This window comes from Equus caballus, chromosome 5 (assembly GCF_041296265.1).
Source record: "Equus caballus isolate H_3958 breed thoroughbred chromosome 5, TB-T2T, whole genome shotgun sequence".
Lineage (NCBI taxonomy): Eukaryota > Metazoa > Chordata > Mammalia > Perissodactyla > Equidae > Equus > Equus caballus.
In genome coordinates, this window is record NC_091688.1 from 61,053,824 (window position 1) to 61,076,363 (window position 22,540).

The 22,540-nt window shown below is 39.6% G+C and overlaps 1 protein-coding gene across 4 annotated transcripts in view; it reads left to right on the forward strand.

The window, feature by feature from the left end:
* Positions 1–4,097: 4,097 nt before the first annotated feature.
* Positions 4,098–22,540, forward strand: part of LOC100064182 (monocarboxylate transporter 1) — a 29,293-nt gene continuing 10,850 nt past the window's right edge. The window contains exon 1 of one of the 4 annotated variants that reach the window (XM_014740217.3): positions 4,098–4,410. The gene's annotated coding sequence lies outside the window, so the exon portion shown is untranslated. The remainder of the gene's footprint in view (positions 4,411–22,540) is intronic. The other 3 variants (XM_070268491.1, XM_023641387.2, XM_070268492.1) reach the window with 3 other exon arrangements.

Genomic DNA, 22,540 nt, shown 5'->3' on the forward strand with positions numbered 1-22,540 from the left:
GGATTGTCTGTTTGTTGTTGAGTTGTAAGAGTTCTTTATATATTCTGGATATTAGATCCTGATCTGCAAATATTTTCTCTCATTCTGTAGGTTGTCTTTTCACTTTCTTAATAATATCCTTTGATGCACAAAAGCTTTTAATTTTGTTGAAATCTAATTTCTCTACTTTTGTACTCCTCTTTTGGTGTTGTATCTAAGAATCCATTGCCAAACCCAAGGTCATTAAAATTTACCCTTATGCTTTCTTCTAAGAGTTTTATAGTTTGGCTCTTACCTTTAGGTTGTTGGTTAATCCATTTGAGTGAATTTTTGTATATGATGTGAGGTAGGGGTGCAATTCCATTCTTTTACATATGGATATCTAGTTGTCCCAGTACTACTTGTTGAAGAGACTTTTCTTTTCCCATTGAATGGCCTTGGCACTCTTTTCAAAAATCAATTGGTCAATTGATTTATGAGTTTATTTCTGGACTCTCAATTCTATTCTATTGGTCTATATATTTATCCTTATGCCAGTACCACTCTGTTTTGATCACTGTATCTTTTTAATAAGTTTTGTGATAAGGAAGTGTGGGTCTTCCAACTTTGTTCTTTTTCAATACTATTTGACTATTCAGGGTCCTGTCCAACTCCATATGAATTTGAAGATCATCTTTTCCACTTTTGCAAAAAGGGCTGTTGGAATCTTAATAGGGATTGCATTGAATCTGTATATCATGCTGGGTAGTATTGCCATCTTAACAACATTAAATCTTCCAATACATGAATGGATATCTTTCCATTTATTTAGGTCTTCTTTAATTTCTTTCACCAACATTTTGTAGTTTTCAGTGTATAAGTCTTTCAACTTTGTGTAGTAAGGAAATTGGACTCCTCTAAAGAGAGATCTGGCCTTTGTCCAAGCTCCTGGGAGGTGACCTCTAAACCTCTGCAATTTGCCAAGTGATGGAAGTATGTTTGTAATCCATGGTGGGTCCCTCAGACCAACCCTGATAGTTTATGTTAATGAGGTGTCTCATGGTGGGCCCATTCATAGTTTATACTAACAAAATGACTCAGGGTGGCGGCTGGCAATGCCAGAAAGACCAATCATGTGATTGGAGAGTAAGGGCTTTGTGTCACATGGTAACAGCCCAACCTCCATGGAGGGGAGGGAGGCAGCTGGAGATTTGAGTTCACTCACTCGGTGGTTGATGACTCATGCCAAATAATGATGCCTCAGTAAAATGCTGGACACCAGGGCTTGAGTGACCTTCTCTGGTTGGCAAAACTCTTTGAGCATTGTCACACATCATAGCTGGGAGGAGGTAACACCATGCAGGACTCCACAGGGAGAGGACAACCAGAACTTCAAATTCGGACCCCTCCCAGATTGTGCCCTACGGCCAGATGGTCTGAAGCGAGGCTGGCCCTGGAGACCCCCCAAACTTGTGGCTGGTGTCTGACGTAAGGGCAGTTTTGTGGGCACTGTTTCTTCAGACTGTACAGTTGCCTAAACTCTTTGCAACCTTTAGTTAAATCAATACTTAGCTATCTCATTCTTTTGGATGCTGTTGTAAATGGAGTTGTTTTCTTAATTTCCTTTTTTATCTATCTATCTATCTATCTATTTAGATATCTCTTTATTTGCTGAGGAAGATTCACCCTGAGCTAATATGTGTGCCAATCTTCCTCTATTTTTTAGGATGTAGGCTGCTAGCACAACATGGCTGCTAACAGAGGTCCTCACCTGGAAACTGAACCTGGGCTGCCAAAGCAGAGTGCACTGAACTTAACCACTAGGCCACTGGGGCTGGCCCTATTTGTTTATTTATTTTTTTTATAAATGAAAATTTGGGTGAGTTTATTCTGAGCTAAAATGTGAGGACCATGGCCCGGGGCCTTTCTTCCCAAAGGAAGAAAGGGCACCAAAGAAGTGGGGTGTACAGAGTGGTTATATACCCCCAAAGAGCATGTTTCACATATGACTGAAATGTCCCTTTTACAATAGTGACTTTGAGACTGCTCTGTCAGCATAGCGATTGATGGACACAGCAGGTAGTAGGTCTGCTGTCTTGTCTCATTGGACACAGCAGGGTGGGAGGTCTATTGTCCCGAGCTGGGTGGTCACAGGTGAGCACAGCAATCAGTTCCTAGCCTAAGGAAAGACACTTATCCTTAAGGAAATGCCAATGTGGGGGTGCGGGGAGTTGCACCTTTATCTTAAGGGCATTTGTTCTTGTCTTTGGGACACAGCAAATGTTTAAAGCAGATATACAATGCATGCTCGATGGCCAAGTCAGGTCCTTTAGGAAGAACAAAGTCAGGCTGAATTCAGTTTACACCAAATGACTTCCCTATTTGTTTTCAACAAATACGTACTCAGCACTTGTATACACTAGGCTCTGTTCGAGTGCTTCACAAACACTACTTTTATTACCATAACAACCTAATTAGATACTTTGCTTTTTGGAAACTGGGCAGTCTGGCTCCTGAGTCCATATTCTGAATCCACCATACTGCTGTTTTATAGGCCTTCTTTGAGAAATTTCCTGGGAATCACCTTGTTCTTCCTCTTCCCACTGCCCTTATAAATTCAGGCCAACTCTGTCTCCCTAACTCAACCCAAATGCTGCTGCCACCCTAACAGTCCTAAGCACTGCTGTGCTAGGTCCTGACCACCCCAATGACCCAGCACCTTCCCTCTCTGCATTCATCGAAGGTAAAAAGCAGTTATTGCTCATAAGCAGCATTGGTCATAGACTCCATACTGTCTTCTACTAACATATTGAACTGTTAGTGAAAACTTTGCTGTGAAACAGAGGCAGAGTGGGTGAGAGGAAAGCACACAGGACCCCTCAGGACCTGATCCCCCAAAATCCACTTCTCAATCTCAGGTCCTTCATTTGCAAACCAAAAACTTAGGGCTAGCTCACAGGGTTGTTGTGAGAATTAAGAGTGTGTGTGTGTGTGTGTGTGTGCGCGCGTGCGTGTGCACGTGCGGGGGGGAGAGAGTGGTAAGACAAGGTCCTGGCGTGCAGCAAATGCTCAACTAATGTTGGATCATTTGTATCTCAGTCTCCTCACAGAACTTGTACTTTCTTGGAAAGCAGAAGCCTTAACTTATACTTTTTTGGTATTTCTTAAAAGTCAAGATTATGGGCCTGCCCAGAGGTGCAGTGGTTAAGTTCACACATTCTGTTTCGGCAGCTCAGGTTTCGCAGGTTCGGTTTCCAGACATGGACCCAGCACCCTTGGTCAAGCCATGTTGCAGTGGCACTCCACAGAAAAGAGAGGAAGATGGCCACAGATGTTAGCTCAGCCAAAATCTTCCTGGAGCAAAAAGAAGAAGAGATGCAACAGATGTTAGCTCAGGGCCAATCTTCCTCACTCACACACACACACACACACACACACAGAGTCAAGGTTAGGTAATCACTTTAACAGATACACTTTGGCGTCTGGACTTGCTCAAGAACCTACAGGGGCTCATGATAAAATCAAGCTGTGACTTCAGACTTCAAATGTTGGCCACTGCTAGCTCTGTGACCTCCGGAGAGTGGCTTCACCTGTCTGAGCCTCTCAGGTCCTTTATTTGTAAAATGTTAATAGTACCTGCTTCACAGGGTTGTGAGGATTCAGGTGAAGCGCTGAGTTTGTAATCAGTCCCCCCAAAACGGCTAACTATATTTACATCCTGTTCCAAGCATTCAGTGTGCATAAAAATTAGGCATCTCTGCATTCTCATTTCTCCATGTTTCCAGGCATACACATTCTCCCTCTCGGTGTCATTCTCGCCACCCTCCGACCTGCTCTTCTTTCCCGATTTCTGTGTTTAATAATACGTACTATTCATCAAGGCCCACAAGCAAGTTCCCTAATTTATCAAAACCACCAAAAGCGCCTACGAGGACGGTTCCATCACTGTTGTCATTTCAGAGAACAGAAAACAGGCTCAGAGGGTTGGAACGACTTCCCTGAGGTCCACGTCCATGCAAACCCTGGCCAGTCGCTCCACTTCCAGTCACCTCCGGGCTCCTCCGCGCGCCCATCGCCTCCTACCCTTGAGTCAGGCCCCCGGGGACACGCCCCATCCTTCCCGGGCGGCTTTTCCCTTTTCTCCGCCAGAAACTGACACTGACGCCGACGTCGGTGCCCAGCACACGTGCAGGTCACCGCGAGGTTGCCGGGGAACACACGAAGGCGGCGCCCGCGGTCGTGAGGGGGCACCTCGACTGCAGCGGGGCGGGCGGCCGGGAGCGCCGACTCCGCCCCCTGTGCGCATGCTCCGGCCGCGGGGGTATATACGAGCCCGCGGCGCCCCCCTCACAGGACACTGGAGAGCCCCGCAGCGGGCCGCGTGCAGTAGAAGGCGCTCCGGCCGCGCCCCCGCCTCCCGCTCACGCTCGGCGCCGCGAGCCGCGCGTAACGGTTAGTTGGATGACGGCGGGCGGCGGCGCTCGGCGCGGACCCCGCGCTGCCCTCGCCGCCTCGGCTGGGTCGGAGGGAGCCGCGGAGAGCGAGACGTTGGTCTCCATGGGAGGGAGGCGGCCCGGCGGGGCATCGTGGCGGCCGGCAGCCGCGCAGCCGGGAGCGGCTCGGGCAGGAGGTTGCGGCAGGTGCCGGCCGCCGCTCGGGGAGAGGGACAAGGTCGTGCTGACCGGGGGAAATCGCTTCATCCCCGCCGGGGATGCTTTTGATCTGGAAGAATAACGACCTGGGCTGTAAAATCACGCGGGGCTGCTTACCCTCCTGCCTCCGGGCTCTCTTAGCCAGGTCGTGCCTCAGCGGACGGTGATTTCGGGCGGGAGGGTTTTGGGGTTTGATTTTTGGTTTTGTGGCGTGCCACCCGTAACCTTCTAATCTTTAAACTATTTCTTCTTCTTTCGTTAATTCATCCTAACCAACGGAATTCTCCCCAATTCTTGATCCTCCGTGGCTTTGCCCTCTCCGTAGAAATTCCGTTTTCTCCTCCTCAAATCCTGCCCGTCCCTGTCCTCCGTTGTGTTTTTTGTATTACGTGAACCTTTACTCTGGTTGTATTGTTTTTGCTTACTTTCTCTCTTCTGTGGTAAGTTTCGTTAAGGCATGGACTGTCTTTGTAGTTCCCATAACACATCGTTAAATGGAACACTGTGTCTTAAGCAACTTTTTGGGTGATTACCATGACCCGTGGAGTACTCTTTTCTTGTCGATCCGGTCACATCAGTTATATTACTTAAATTAGCCCCAAACCTTGTCCTGGGGAACGCACTCTAAGATGCGGGCCTTGGTCAGGTCAGTTGCAGTAACCCTTTAGAGGTGGGTGACCCTCGGTTTGGAATGCCGGCTCTGCAAATTAGAAATGCACCTGTACCTCCCTCTGCTGTGGTTGCACCATGCTGATATTTGTAGTTTGTCATGTAGAAAACGGATGCTATTGTTTTCTTAGGAAAGTGAATACGTTGTTGAAATTACTGTACAATAAAGGAGGTGATTTTTACCTTAATGACGATGTATTCTAGGACTTGTGTTGTCAGCATTTAAAAACTCTTAAATTTAACCTATAATTGTATTTTGAGGTAACAAAATTTCCTTTCTGATGCTTCTTTAGTCTCCCAAAATGCCCTCTAAAACAACTTTGCAAATAACCATTTATCTGTGCTTAGTGTAAGTAATGCTTATGCTAGACAAACAATAAATTTATTAGTCTTTTGTGGATTATCAGGTCCTTGACAATAATAAGTTTATTTCTTCTTTGAAGTAGTGGGCTCAGATGTAGCAGTAATAATGGTGTTCAGACTCATTCATGGAATATTAAACAATTATGTATACAGGAAAGAACTAGAAGGAGACAAAATTAAGGGTCTCAAATTTGAGATGACAGCTTTCAGAATGATAAGTAAAACTTTGAAATGTAGTCTTTAGTCATCAAAACCTATGATATATTTTTACATAAAACTATAAACTTTACAACTATTGAAAAGCTATGAGTTTAATTGTAATGTTAAATATTTCTGAGTGGTCCAATTCATACTTTTTTTTCCATCAAGAAAAGGAAAAGCGACTTTTTCTACTGGCTTCCTCTTTGTGACTGATTTTCCCAACTTGGCCTCTAAGAACTGAGTGTGAAGTGGGTGCTAGCTGTGGTGTACTGGCATTTCTAGTCAAAAGGAGTAATGTAGATGACCATAACCCTAACTCAATATTATTTTAAAGAAGCCAGTATATTTTTGCTTCAAACTCGGGCATAACAATCAGTCATATATTAATAAAATAGTGTATTTAGGTTTTGATTTGGAGAGTCTTCTTTGGATGCTGTAGAAAATAATGTTTGTAGATTATATCCTAGCTTATAATCTGGAATTCTACCAAGCAAAACTTCTGTATACTATAAAAGACTTTGAAGGACACAGTCACTAACTTCCTTTAGAAGTTAGTCCTTTCTTCACTATTGCTTCAGATTCTTATATCTTTTTGAAAATGTGAAAAAAAATGGATCTGCTTTTAAAAATCATGCCAAAATAAATTTCAAATAACAAAGACAGGAATTTGTTAGTTTGGCAGAATTGTGTTGAGTCCATGTCTGGGTTTTGAATTTTTTTATTCATAGTTTTTTTCTTTTGGATGCTCATATTTTATTCACCTTTTTCCCCCTGAATCTGTTTTAAGACACTTGAGTTTTAGATAGAATTTTGACACGGTGAAACAAAGTTTTTAGTAGAAGACAGTGTTACTATTAAGACTGATGAGACAGTTCTTGGTGACCAAATATTGTGACTTTTTAAAAACAAATTGTGGGAAATCATAACTGGCAACTAAACTCAAAGTTTAATCACATTCAGCATGTTTTATATTAGCTGTTCCAAGTGAAACTTAACGTAGCAAACGGCTCTCCTATGATTGAGTATGTATGTAAATTTAAGTGTAAATATTCTGAGATGAATTAACCTTAATTGTTTTTTGACTCAATTCAGAGGACAAACTTGTAAAATTCATGAACTGAGATGTTACAACTTCTATAATTCAAATGGAAATTTTAGAAAACTTTGACTTGGAAATATTTTTATTATCCTACCTTCAGCATAGGTAGGTGAAATACTCTGGGACAAGTAATTTTCACTTTCAAATGGTGGTATAGTCTAAGGAATTATTTTGCAAATCCTCAGTTTCCTGTGCACCCTGAATTTAAAGTGGTCTCTCCTGGGAAGAGAATGGATGCCTCAGGACTTCTTTACCAACTCATTTTACACAAATCCCCCCTCCTTCTTTACACAAGAAGGGCTGCCTCATTCATCCCAGTTCTTACTCTGGTGTTCTGCCCCGTTGTGTAAAAATTTTGGGGTAACAACCCAAACAAAGGGAAAAATCCAGAATGCATAGCCCCAAAGAGAGAAATTTTTAAGGGGTCAGGAGCATATTTCACCCAGACAACAAACTTCTGCCTTCTCTGATTTTCTTCTATCAATCTTAGAATTTGAGAGAGAGTAGGTTGTAAGGGGAATGCTTATATACTCACTGCTTTGAATTCAAATGAAGTCAGACCTTTTCGATAATGAGGACTGGCCAGTTAGGTTATTTAGTGGCCATTTTGTACAGACTGAATGAGCCAAGTGCCAAGGTTTTGACAATGATATATTTAAAACACATATAACACAATGTACAATATGCCAGAAATTACATATTGGTAGTTATTAAATTTATACATTTTAGTAGTCAGTATGTAAGGGGGTACACATTTTCCAAAGTCCTTTTTGGGACAAAACAGTTGAAGGCTTGGGAGTCACTTGTACATCCACCTAGTTCCCTTCAAAGTAAATCTAAGATACTAGGTGAAGAGAAAATAGAATGGGATAAGTTAGGACTTTATATCATCCAGCATTTTGCTTCATTTGTTTTTCTGCCTCACACCAGATGTGAAACTTACAGAAGACTATAGTTGTGAAAGAAAACTAATTTAGTAGCTCTGGCTAAAGAGACCCCAGGTGAAAGATAGTATGAGATGTGATACTATTTTACAGAACAAAAACAAATGAAACTAGGGACCAAGTTCCTGGATCAGAACCAGCCGATGCCAACAGAGACCTTTACCAAAGGTGAATTATATTTTGGGAGACCAGGGCCCAGTGGCACTGGGAAACTTTGAAGTGGCTCCCACACCGATCATATCTTCTCTGGGGGGGGGGGGCGGAAATTGACAGTATGTTTTGTATTCTTTCAGGGACTTTGACTTATCCTTGTCTGCTCCATCAAATGAAGGGGAATAGGTAGAAAATTATACTTCTAGAAATTTCATGCCATAATCTTACTCAGTCTGATGAATAGTCAAAATAATTTAGGGAAATCTCTGAAAGAGATGAATCTGTAATTGCTATCAGGCTCTTGAACAATGGTGACCTTCTGATTTGATTCCATCAATTTCTGGGCTAGAGCAGCTACTTGAAAAGTTCTAAATGTTAGGAGGAGGTGTCTGGTCCATTTGTCCCAATTGCTTTAGAGGACTTGAAGCAGTCTGATTGTGTCTGAGCTCCTGCAAAAACAGCGCCATCCCAGTGGAACTTGCTGGCCCTGGTTGTATCTTAGTCCTGTTTCTTTAGCCAGGAGGCCCTGGAGAAGTTTGGGGCAAGGCCAGAGACGCTCAAGGAACACTGTGGCAGAGGTCTCAAATCCTTCTGGAGGAACAGGAGCAATCTGAAAAGTTGCCCAGGCTTCTGCTTTTTGTGGTGGCATTGCCCATGTGTATGCATGTGTGTGTGTGTTTAAATGAGATTACAAAATAAAGTAACATTTCTTAGGTATCTCTGTACATGTGTACATATTATTGGGGATGATGGCTTCTGTAGGAGAATTTTTCCTATCTTGTATTTGTTTTTACTTGACAATCTAAAATGGATAAAACATTTTATGGATAATGTGGATGGCCATCCTTCTAAAAGGAAAGTACTATGTATTTATATTTGATTAACAGCAATGCAGATAGCAAATGGTATAGATTTAATTGTGTGGGCTAGTGAAGAATATGGAAGCATATTTTATAAGTAAATAATGGGTTTACATAAATGTAGATCAGATGATTTTATCGCAGATTTTAAACACTGTAAAAACAAATTTTATATTAGTTTAAATAGAAAAAAGTATATAGTAGGTTAGGCATATTCATTATGACAGCAGTAATCTGGTTATAGCAAAATATCATCCATCTTATAAATTAATGTTGGTTTGCAGTGATTTTGTTTAGTGTCACTATATCTAATAGATACTTTTGTAAGTAGCATTATAATTAAAATAATTCATCAAGCAAGTGGTCCGTGAGAATTTTTATCCCTCTTTTAAAAAGGATCTATACACTAAAGTACATGTGTTTCAGAACCAGACTCACTTGGATTTGGATATGGGCTCTGCGATTTACCAACTTTAGGTACCTCTTCGTCAGTAAAATGGGGCTTCATTTAATTTTACAATATAATTGCCTACTATCTGCCAGAACCTATTCTAGATAATGGAAATATATCATTGAACACAATAGATAGGGTCTCTGCTCAAGAGAGCATACACAGTTTAGTGGGAAAGACAGGCAAATAAATACTGCAATGCAGGTGTTATGATAGAGGTAAGACTAGGGTCCTATGTGTGCATGCCAAGCCCACCCCTGGCAGTTCAGGGAAGATGAGACCTGAAAGGCAAATAGCAGTCACGTGACAGGAGAACCAGTACTTGGCACAAGGAACAGAAATGTGCAAAAGGCAGGTGATGAGAGAGCCCGGCACTTTGAAGAACTTAAACTACTCCATTAAGGCCAGATCGTAGTATATGATGGAAGTCAGGAAGAAATAAAGTTGGAATGATAAGCAAGGGTGGATTAGAATAGGCTTTGAATGCTTTGTTAAGACATTCTTCTGAGGTTGGTATATCTGGAGCCATCGAAGAGTTTTAAGAAAAGGAGCAAAATGACCAGGCTTTACTTTGAGAAGATCACTTGGGCTGCAATGTGGAGAATGAAATGGGGAGACAGAAAGATAGGGAAACTTAGGAACCTATTGCATTAGCCCATGGGAGATGGTGACCTGATCTAAAGTATAGTGGCTGTGAGGGTGGAGAGGAGGATAAATTCAGGAGCTATTCAGATTGGTCAGATTATGGGGTATAGGGTAAATGAGAGAAGGGTGACTCCCAGGTTCTGGATTGGCTAGTAATTTGAGCTGGAAATGTGCAGTTGAGTCATCACATAGATGATAATGAAGTGGCTGGAGTAGATGAGCTCTGAGTCTGCAGAGTGTTTAGGATGGCATGTGTGTAGTGCATGTTTAAGGCCTTCCCAGCATCTGCTCTCCCTTCCGACTAGATCACCCTCCTCAAATATTTGTTGAGTGTATACTATTATATACCAAAGAGCCAGGTATATATCATGGTAAAAAGTGCTTGTTTTCATGCAGCTTATTTTTTGGTGTGGGCAGATTGACAATAAGAGGTAACAGTCTAGCAGTTAAGAGCACAAACTTGGGAGCCATTCTGATTAGATCTGAATCTCAGATCTGCCATCTTCTGAGCAAGTTACTTAACCTTTCTGTTCTTTGGTTTGCCAAACTCTAAACTGGGGACAGTAATAGAACTTAACTGCATAGGGTTGTTGAGAGCATTAAATTAGTTAATCAAGTAAAGTGCTTAATCTAGTGCCTGCTGCATAGAAAGCAGTATATGAGCATTTGCTGTTATTTGGTCTTGTAGATAGGTGCTTCAGAGAAAAATAAAGCAAAGTAAAGAGTAGGGAGTGGGAGGTTGATCTAGGATTGATCTAGGATGGTCCAGAAAAGCTTCCCTGTTATGGGAACATTTGAACAAAGACTGCATTGAAGTGATATCTGGGTTAACAAAATTCCAGGCAGGGATAACAGTAAATTCAGAAACTCTAAAGGGCAAGTGTGGTTGACATCCTTAAAGATAGTAAGAAGGCCAGTGTAGCTGGAGTAGTATGAACCAGGAGGGACAAAGGTGGGAAGTGAAGTAAGGATAAATTATGTAGGGCCTTAGTAGCATTTGAAAACTTAGGCTTTCTATTCTATTCATTCTGTCACTGGAGTCCAAGCTTCAGAAGTAGGTATGTGACTTAGATCCAGCCAGTCAAGGCTTACATAATGATTAGTCCTGATTGAACCATGTACTTACTCAAAGCTAGGTATGTTGCCAGAGTAAATATTCTGGGAATTCTGTTGCCTGGATAGAAGAAGATGGAATTGTGGTAAGAAGTGTGTAGGCTTGGAGTTCCTAGCAATCTTCTTGCCTCAATGAGTTGAGGACCTGCCTGAAAGAGGAACCAAAACAGAAGAAAGTAGAACCACAATAGGGAAATATCCCTGACCACATCATTTGGTCCTTGGATCATGCTGTGCCTGAAGCCAGAACTCCCACCTTAGATTTCTTGGTTACATGAGCCAAAAGCATTTTCTTTCAGTTCAAGTCAGATTGAGTTATGTCTTTGGTCAGTTGCCAACCTAATTAATATAAAGTAGGCAGAAGAAATTCATTTTGAATCAAACTGAAAAAGACTGAGTGGCCCACAAGAAAGGAAGAAAATCCAGGGAGAAGTCAAAGAAAGAAAGCATTCAAGAATGCATTTTCAACAATTTGAGCAATGAATGTTAAGTCAAGGACACAAGAAGTTTGTCATACAAGGCTGGTGAAAGTATCCAGCACAAAACAGATAATTAAGAAATAGTATCTATAATGGTAGTAATATCTGTCATTATCTGCCATTAAATTATAAATTCCTGGGGCTGGCTCTGTGGCCGAGTGGTTAAGTTTGCACACCCCGCTGCAGCAGCCCAGGGTTTGGATCCTGGGTGCGGACATGGCACCACTCGTCAGGCTACGTTGAGGTGGCATCCCACATCCCACAACTAGAAGGACCTGCAACTAAGATATACAACTGTGTACAGGGGGGGTTTGGGGAGATAAAGCAGAAAAAAAAAAAAAGATTGGCATTAATTGTTAACCCAGGTGCCAATCCTTAAAAAAAAAAAAAAAAAAAGATTGGCAACAGTTGTTAGCCCAGGTGCCAATCTTTAAAAAAAAAAAATTATAAATTCCTTGGGAGCAGGAACCATATTTTAATTTATATTGCCTTTAGTAAATTAAATAAAGTTGTCACTCAAATATGAATTGAGTTCACTCTATCCTATGCCTTGCATTCTTAAGCTAGTAATTGGGGGATAAGCCTGGGACTAGAAGCAAAGGAAAGCTGACCTTAGCGCCTATCTTAAGCCAGGGTCCTGGAAGAGGCTAAAGTCATCCAGGTCCATAATGTTTCCTAGCTTCTGAGAGATGCAAATCTTTTTCTGGAAGAAAGTGCCCTCAGTTTAGGCCCTCAGGTTTCTCAGACATTAAGATCAGCCACCTGAGCTCATAAACATTACGAAAAGAACAACATGGAAAAATTGAGAAACGCATCATCATTAGGAGATTTCAGTGTACTTCTCTTCAATTATTGATAAATGAAGAAGAAAATATAAAACTGTTAAAGATTTAGCAGATTTGAATAAAACAAAAGTTTGAGTGCACAAATAATTCAAACCCAACAGCCAGAAAATGTACATTCTTTTCAAGCATACATGGAATATTTTAAAAAATTCATGCACCAGCCCATAAATGCCAGTCTCATAAAATATCAAAGAATCAAATTGTACTATACTATCTTTGTCATCTTACCACAGTGTTGTTAATTATGTCAATAAACTTAACAAAGGATTTCCTTTGGAGATTTAAAAACCTCTAAATAACTGGGTTAAAGAAGAAATCGTAATGGAAATATTTTAAACACTTGGAACAAACAATAGTGAAAATACTATATATAAAACTGTAGTATGCAGTAAAAGTGATACATAGAGGGAAATTTTTAGTCTTAAATGCTTGTATTAGAAAAGAAGTAGGGCTAAAAATTAACTAGCTAAGTATCCACCTGATGTTTGAAAAAGAACAGAATAAATTTAAAAAATGTAAGAATAAAAATGACTCTAAAGATAGTAGCAGAAATCAATGAAAAAGATCAATAAAACGGAGAGTGCTCTTTGGAGAAAACTGATAAAATAGATAAACTCCTGAGGTTAAGGTAGGGGGAAGAAGGCACAAGTATCAACAATAAAGGGGGCATAACTACAGACCCATAAAGAGATGAAAATATAAAAATTCTATGCCAGTAAATTTGAAAGCTTTGACAAAGTGGAAGAAGTTACAGACAAATACCCTACAAAGGCAGACTCACAATGCAATGGAAGGAATAAATAGACCTATAATTGCTAAGGAAATTGAAGTAGATGATTTTAAATCTCCCAGAAAGAAAATACAATGTTCAGATGGTTTTACAAGTAAATTCTACCAGACTTTCAAGGAACAGATAATTTCAGTCTTATATAATCTCTTCCTGAGGTGAGGAAAAAAGAGAACATCTCCTAACTCACTCTGTGACTCTAATATAACATTGATATTCAAATCAGAAAAGGACAGTATGAGAAGGGAAAATTATATTTCCAAATAATATATGGACACAGTTCAAAAAAATCCAAACAAAATATTAGCAAATTTAATTTAGAAATATGTTAAAAGGATAATATATGGTGACCAAGTTGGGCATGTCCTAAGAATGCAAGGGTGGTTTGCATAAAAATCTATAAATGCATAGAAGAGCAAATTAACATAATTGAAGATAGACAGGCTGAATGGCTCCAGACAGAGGAAGAAAGAGAACTAAGAATTAAAAAAAACGAGGAAAATCTCCGAGCGATAGTGGATTCAATGAGGAGTAAGAACTTAAGGATCATAGGAATTCCCGAGAACGTGGAAAAGGAAAATGGAGCAGAAAGTGTGCTTAACGAAATTATTGAAGAGAACTTCCCAAATCTAGGGATTGACAGAGAAATGTGTGTAGAGGAAGCTTTCAGATCTCCTAGTTTGTCAATGTAAAAAGACCTACTGCAAGGCACATAGTAGTAAAATTGGCAAGAAAGAAAGATAAAGAAAGAATACTCAGGGAAGTAAGAAAAAAGAAGAGAATAACCTATAAAGGAACCCCTATCAGACTGTCAGCGGATTTCTCTACAGAAACCTTACAAGCTAGGAGAGAATGGAGTGACATATTCAAAGCTTTAAAAGATAAAAATCTTCAGCCAAGAATACTCTATCCAGCAAGAATTTCCTTCAGATATGAGGGAGAAATTAAATCTTTTCCAGACAGACAAAAGTTAAGGGAATTTGTAACTAAAAGCCCTCCACTACAAGAAATCCTCAAGAAGGCTCTCATACCTGAAAAAAGAAAAAAGGGAGAAAGGGGTCACAATCCACAGACTAGGGAGACCGATGGATAGAACCAGCACAGGATAGCAAATATTCAACTATAGCATTAGGGGAAAGGTGAGGAAACTACCAAAGCAAGGACGATCTTATCACTCTAACTACAAATTCATAACACAAGTTGGAATAAGAAATGAAAATAATTATTTAGGAGGGGAAGAGCAAAGGGTCTAAATCAGTATTGACCAAGTAAGTAAGAGACCACCAGAGAATAGACTATATTATACACGAGATTCTAAATACAAACTTCAGGGTAGACACTAAAATAAAATACAGAACAGAGTCACAAATCATAAATAAGGAAAAATCTAAGAAACCCAGCATAAGAAATTGCAGTATTAAATGGGTAGGCAAAAGCACACAGGAAAAGAAACGCAGGAAAACAAGATAATGAGCAACAGATTAACAGCATTAAGTCCACATGCATCAACAATCACTCTCAATGTAAACGGATTGAACTCTCCAATAAAAAGACACAGAGTGGCAAAATGGATTAAAGAACAAGATCCAACAATTTGTTGCCTCCAAGAAACACACCTCAGCCCCAAGGACAAACACAGGCTCAGGGTGAAGGGGTGGAGGACAATACTTCAAGCTAATAGCAAGAAAAAAAAGGCAGGAGTTGCAATTCTTATATCAGACAAAGTGGATTTCAAAATAAGACAGGTAAAGAGAGACACAGAGGGACAATATATAATGATCAAAGGGACACTTCATCAAGAAGAACTAACGCTTATAAATATCTATGCACCCAACACAGGAGCACCAAGATTCATAAAGCAACTATTAACAGACCTAAAGGAAGATGTTAAAAACAACACAATAATAGTAGGGGACCTCAACACCCCACTCACATCAATGGACAGATCATCCAGACAGAAAATCAACAAGGAAATAGTGGAGCTGAATGAAAAACTAAAACAACTGAACTTAATAGACATATATAGATCACTCCACCCTGAAGGAGCTGAATACACATTCTTCTCAAGTGCACATGGAACATTCTCTAGGATAGACCATATGTTGGGAAACAAGACAAGCCTCTACGAATTTAAAAAAATTGAAATAATAACAAGCATCTTCTCAGATCTTAGTGCTATAAGGCTAGAAATTAATTACAAGAAAAAAGCTGAGAAAGGCACAAAGATGTGGAGACTAAACAACACACTACTGAACAAGCAATGGATCATTGAAGAAATTAAAGAAGAAATAAAAAAATACCTGGAAACAAATGAAAATGATAGCATGCCATACCAACTCATATGGGATACAGCAAAAGCTGTATTAAGAGGAAAATTCATCGCAATACAGGCACATCTTAACAAACAAGAAAAATCCCAAATAAGCAACCTTAAAGCACACCTAACTGAACTAGAGAAAAAAGAACAAATGAAGCCCAAAGTCAGCAGAAGGAGAGAAATAATAAAAATCAGAGCAGAAATAAATACTATTGAAACGAAAAAGGCAGTAGAAAGGATCAATGAGACAAAGAGCTGGTTTTTTGAGAAGACAAACCACTAGCCAGACTTACAAAGAAAAAAAGGGAGAAAGCTCAAATAAACAAAATCAGAAATGAGCGAGGAGAAATAACAACAGACTCTGCAGAAGTACAACAGATTATAAGAGAATACTACAAAAAACTATATGCCAACAGAATGGATAACCTAGAGGAAATGGATAAATTCTTGGACTCCTACAGTCTCCCAAAGCTCACTCAAGAAGAGGCAGACAATTTGAACAGACCAATCACAAGGAAAGAGATTGAAACAGCAATCAAAAACATCCCAAAGAATAAACCCCAGGACCAGAAGGCTTTCCTGAGGAATTCTACCAAACTTTCAGAGAGGATTTAATACCTATCCTTTTCAAGCTATTCCAAAAAATTAGGGAAGATGGAACACTTCCTAACGCATTCTATGAGGCCAACGTCATGCTGACACCAAAATCTGACAAGGACACCATGAAAAAAGAAAACTACAGGCCAATATCACTGATGAACATAGATGCAAAAATTCTAAACAAAATTTTGGCAAGCAGAATTCAAGAATTCATCAAAAGGATCATACATCATGATCAGGTGGGATTCATACCAGGGACACAGGGATGGTTCAACATCCGCAATTCAATCAACGTGATACACCCCATCAACAAACTGAGGAATAAAAACCACATGATCATCTCAATAGATGCAGAGAAGGCATTTGACAAGATCCAACAGCCATTTATGATAAAAACTCTGAACAAAATGGGCGTAGAAGGAAACTACCTCAACATAATAAAGGCCATATATGACAAACCCATAGCCAACATCATACTCAATGGGCAAAAACTGAACGCCATCTCCCTGAAAGCAGGAACGAGACAAGGATGCCCTCTATCACCACTCTTGTTTAACATAGTACTGGAGGTCCTGGCCAGAGCAATCAGGCAAGAAAAAGGAATAAAAGGAATCCAAATAGGGAGGGAAGAAGTGAAACTCTCGCTGTTTGCAGACGACATGATCTTATATATAGAAAACCCCAAAGAATCCATTGGAAAACTCTTAGAAGTAATCAACAACTACAGCAAAGTTGCAGGGTACAAAATCAATTTGCATAAATCAGTAGCATTTCTATACTCCAATAATGAACTAACAGAAAAAGAACTCAAGAACACAATACCATTCACAATCTCAACAAAAAGAATAAAATACTTTGGGGTAAATTTAACTGAGGAAGAGAAGGACCTATATAATGAAAATTACAAGGCCTTTCTGAGAGAATTGGATGATGACATGAGGAGATGGAAAGACAGTCCATGTACATGGATTGGAAGAATAAACATAGTTAAAATGTCCGTTCTACCTAAAGCAATCTACAGATTCAACGCAATCCCAATCAGAATCCCAATGACGTTCTTTACAGAATTAGAAAAAAGAATCCTAAAATTCATATGGGGCAACAAAAGACCCCGAATTTCTAAAGCAATCCTGAGAAAAAAGAACAAAACGGGAGGCATCACAATCCCTGACTTCAAAACATACTACAAAGCTACAGTAATCAAAACAACATGGTACTGGTACAAAAACAGGTGCACAGATCAATGGAACAGAATTGAAAGCCCAGAAATAAAACCACACATCTATGGACAGCTAGTCTTTGACAAAGGAGCTGAGAACATACAATGGAGAAAAGAAAGTCTTTTCAACAAATGGTGCTGGGAAAACTGGACAGCCACATGTAAAAGAATGAAAATTGACCATTCTTTTTCACCATTCACCGAAATAAACTCAAAATGGATCAAAGACCTAAAGGTGAGACCTGAAACCATAAGGCTTCTGGAAGAAGACGTAGGCAGTACACTCTTTGACATCAGTATTAACAGGATCTTTTCGGACACCATGCCTTCTCCGAGAAGGGAAACAATAGAAAGAATAAACAAATGGGACTTCATCAGACTAAAGAGCTTCTTCAAGGCAAATGAAAACAGGATTGAAACAAAAAAACAACCCACTAACTGGGAAAAAATATTTGCAAGTCATATATCTGACAAAGGCTTAATATCCATAATATATAAAGAACTCTCACAACTGAACAACAAAAAATCAAACAACCCCATCAAAAAATGGGCTGGAGACATGAACAGACATTTCTCCAAAGAAGATATACGGATGGCCAATAGGTACATGAAAAGATGCTCATCGTCGCTCATCATCAGGGAAATGCAAATCAAAACTACACTAAGATATCACCTTACACCCATTAGAATGACAAAAATATCTAAAACTAATAGTAACAAATGTTGGAGAGGTTGTGGAGAAAAAGGAACCCTCATACACTGCTGGTGGGAATACAAACTGGTGCAGCCACTATGGAAAACAGTATGGAGATTCCTCAAAAAATTAAAAATAGAACTACCATACGATCCAGCCATCCCACTACTTGGTATTTATCCAAAGAGCTTGAAGTCAGCAATCCCAAAAGTCCTATGCACCCCAGTGTTCATTGCAGCATTATTTACAATAGCCAAGACATGGAAGCAACCTAAGCGCCCAGCAACAGACAAATGGATAAACAAGATGTGGTACATATATACAATGGAATACTACTCAGCTGTAAAACAGAACAAAATCATTCCATTTGCAATAACATGGATGGACCTTGAGGGAATTATGTTAAGTGAAATAAGCCAGCGAGAGAAGGATAATCTGTGTATGACTCCACTCATATGAGGAATTTAAAAATGTGGACTAATAACAGTTTAGTGGATACCAGGGGAAAGGTGGGTTGGTGGGTGGGCACAAAGGGTGAAGTGGTGCACCTACAACACGAATGACTAACATTAATGTACAGCTGAAATTTCACAAGATTGTAACCTATCATTAACTCAATAAAAAAAATTTTAAAAATCTATAAATATTATTCACTACTTTTACAAATGAAAGAAAGCATTATTTAAAAAAATAAATAAATTCAACGGTCACTGAATTTAAAATAAATTCTAAATGAACTAGGAATAAAGCTTCCTAAATCTGATGGTGTTTCTAGCAAACTCTGGAGTAAATACTTTTCTTGATGATGAAACATATACATTACCTTTCAAATCATGAAACAGGAATGCCAACTGTTATGGGCTGAATTGTGTCACCTCAATATTCATATGTTGAAGTCCTAACCCCCAGTATCTCAGAATGTGACTATATTTGGAGATAGAGCCTTTAAAGAGTTATTTAAGTTAAAGAGGTTATATGGGTGGGCCCTAATCCAATATGACTAGTGTCCTTATAAGAAGAGGAGAGATACCAGACACTTGCACACACAGAAAGATGACCATGTGAACACATAGTGAGAAGACAGCCATCCACAAGCCAAGGAGAGAGGCCTCAGAAGAAAGAAAACCTGCTGACATCTTGATCTTGGACCTTTAGCCTCCAGAACTGTGAGAAAATAAATTTCTGTTGTTTAAGGCACTCAGACTATGGTATTTTGTTATGGCAGCCCTAGCAAACTAATATACCTACCATCACCACTTCCATCTAACATTGTACCAGAGGTTGAGCCCAGCAGAATAAGAAGGAAAAAAAGGTATAAGAATTGGAAAGGAGGAAACCAAACTATAATAATTCCTAGGTAATGTAATTGTCTATGCAGAAGACCTGAAAGAATATACTAATTAACTATTAAAAACAATGAGATGTTTGCAAATTTGCCAAATTAAAGATCAATGTACAAAAATCAATTGTGGTGGTACTTCTGGAGCAGTGTGGTAAGGCCCTCAGAGAATCTCCTCCTTCATAAAAGCAACAAGAACATTGGCAAAAATTGTTAAAATCACCTTTTCAGAACTTAAAACTAACCAAAGGCTTGCAATAACTCAAAGAGAATATATTCAAGAAAACAGCTGAATATAAGTAAGAACAGCAAGATTTGTGATTTTATTGTGACCTCTTCCCATTCTTCTCTCCCCAACTCTGTAGTAGGATTAAAAACAAATAACTTCACAATCACAGTAGCCATGAAAACCAGCAGCCTAGTAGCCACTGGTGGGGGCAGAATGGATTTGGAACCCTTTGAAAAGCCCCATTCTTAGAGAACTGTCATTATTTAACTTGTCTGGCAGTTCCTTGGAAAGCCCCACTCACAGGGCTTATCTTTATTTGATCTGATTCAAAGCTTGCTAGTGTGAACAGCCTTTTTCCCCAGGACGTTTGTTGAAAACATTGGAGGCAATTATTTAACATCTCAGCTGCCTGAGTTGGACAAACAACTTGGGTAAACAAAAAGCTGATCAAACAGTTGAAAAGCTGAGGAATGGGATGTGCATACAGGGCTTTGAAAAGCTCTGACATATTCCTGGGACTCTAGAAGGTCATGCATACGTTCAGGACTGTGCCCATGCTCAGGAAAGACCTGAGAAGGTCTGAATTTCATACCTCTGGCTGACCTTAAAGCCCTATACAAGTAGGAACTGAAGGCTAAGGCAGAGGTGTAAGCTGCCTGCTGGAGAGTTGAAACCATGCCCCAGTACACACATAATGCCCTTTAGCAATGCCTGGGAGATATACTGATTCAAGGCATTTAAAGAAGTCTTCATCAAATCATTGGCTGACCACTAAGCTAATCGAGCAGAGATTTCAGTGGCTATATACAACAAAAAATTACAAACTGCACTGAATTTGTTCAGGAAAGTTATTAAACAAATAACAGCATCAACACAGACCACAAACAGCAATAACAACTGACTCTGGGCAAAGAGGGAATCTGATTTCCACTGTTGCCACATTATTTAGAATATCCAGTTTTTAACAAAAACAAAAATATATGAAGCACACAAAGAAACAGGGAGTATGGTCTATACACAGGGAGAAAAGTCATTCAACTGAAACTGTCCTTAAGGAACCCCAGACGCCGGACTTACTAGACAAAGTTTTAAAATTAGCTAGTATAGGGGCTGGCCTGGTGGCACAGAGGTTAAGTTCTCACATTCTGCTTCAGTGGCCTGGGGTCCGCCAATCTGGATCCCGGGTGTGGGTGTGGCACCACTCATCAAGCCATGCTGTGGCAGGCATCCCACATATAAAGTAGAGGAAGATGGGCATGGATTTTAGCTCAGGGCCAGTCTCCCTCTGTGAAAAAAAAAGGAGGGGGATTGGCAGCAGATGTTAGCTCAGGGCCGATCTTCCTCAAAAAAAATAAATAAATAAAATTAGATATTATAGATGTGTTCAAAGAATCAAAGAAAAACATGTCTAATGAACAAAAAGAAAGTATGGGAACAATGTCTCACCAAATAGAGAATATCAATAAAGAGTAATTATGAAAAAGAGCCAAATAGAAATTCTGGAGCTGAAAAGTACAATAACTAAAAAATTTATGAGAGGGGCTCAAAAGAAGACTTGAGCTGGCAGAAGAAAGATTTAGTGAACCTGAATATTGGTCAATTGAGGTTATCAAGTGAAGGAAAAGAAAGAAAAAAGAATGAAGAAAAATGAATAGAGTCTCAGGGACCTGTGGAACACCATCCAGTGTAGCAATATATGCATAATGGGAGCTCCAGAAGAATGGGAGAGAAAGGAGCAGAAAGAATATTTGAAAAAATAATGGCTGACAACTCTGCAAAGTTGATGAAAAACATTAATCTATACATCTAAGAAGTTCTACAAACTCCCCATTAGGATAGTTAAAAATCAAAAAGAGACATAACAAATGTTGGCAAGGATGTAGAAAAATTGGAACTCTCATACATTGCTAGTGGGACTAAAAATGATGGAGCCACTGTGGAAAACAGTTTGGCAGTTTCTCAGAATTTACGCAAAATTACCATATGACCTAGCGTTTCTACTCCCAAGTATATTCCCAAAAGAACTGAAAACTTACATCCACGCAAGAACCTGTACACAAATTTCAATAGTGGCTTTATTCACAATAGCCCTAAAGTGGAAAGAACCCAGATGTCCACCAATTGATAAATGGATAAACAAAATATGGTATCTCTATAAAATGAATATTATTCAGCAATAAAGAGGAATGAAGTGCTGATGTATGCTACAACATGGATGAACCCTGAAAACATAAGCGAAAGAAGTCAGACTAAAAGGCCACATGTTGTATGATTCCACTTATAAGAAATGTCCAGTATAGGGGCTGGCCCCGTGGCCGAGTGGTTACGTTCGCGCGCTCCGCTGCAGGCGGCCCAGTGTTTCGTTGGTTCGAATCCTGGGCGCGGACATGGCACTGCTCATCAAACCACGCTGAGGCAGCGTCCCACATGCCACAGCTAGAGGAACCCACAACGAAGAATACACAACTATGTACCGGGGGGCTTTGGGGAGAAAAAGGAAAAAATAAAATCTTTAAAAAAAAAAAAAAAAAAAAAAAGAAATGTCCAGTATAGGCAAATCCAGAGAAATAGGAAGTAAATAGGTGGTTGCCAGGGTCTGGGATGAGGGGGAAATGGAGTAACTGCTAATGGGTACAGAGTTTACTTTTGGGGTGATGCTCTGAAATTAGTGGTGATATTGTACAATTCTGTGAATGTACTAAAAAACACTGAGTTGTGCACTTTAAAAGGATGAATTGTATATGTGAATTATGTCTCAATAAAGCTGTTATTTAAACAAATCAATTGTGTCTCTATACACCAGCAGCTAACAAAAAATGACTTTTTAAAATTACCGTCTATAATAATAACAAAAACTACCTTAGAATAAATCTAACAAAAGTTGTTCAAACCCTGGGAATTTTATAACTTTATAAAGCTTTTA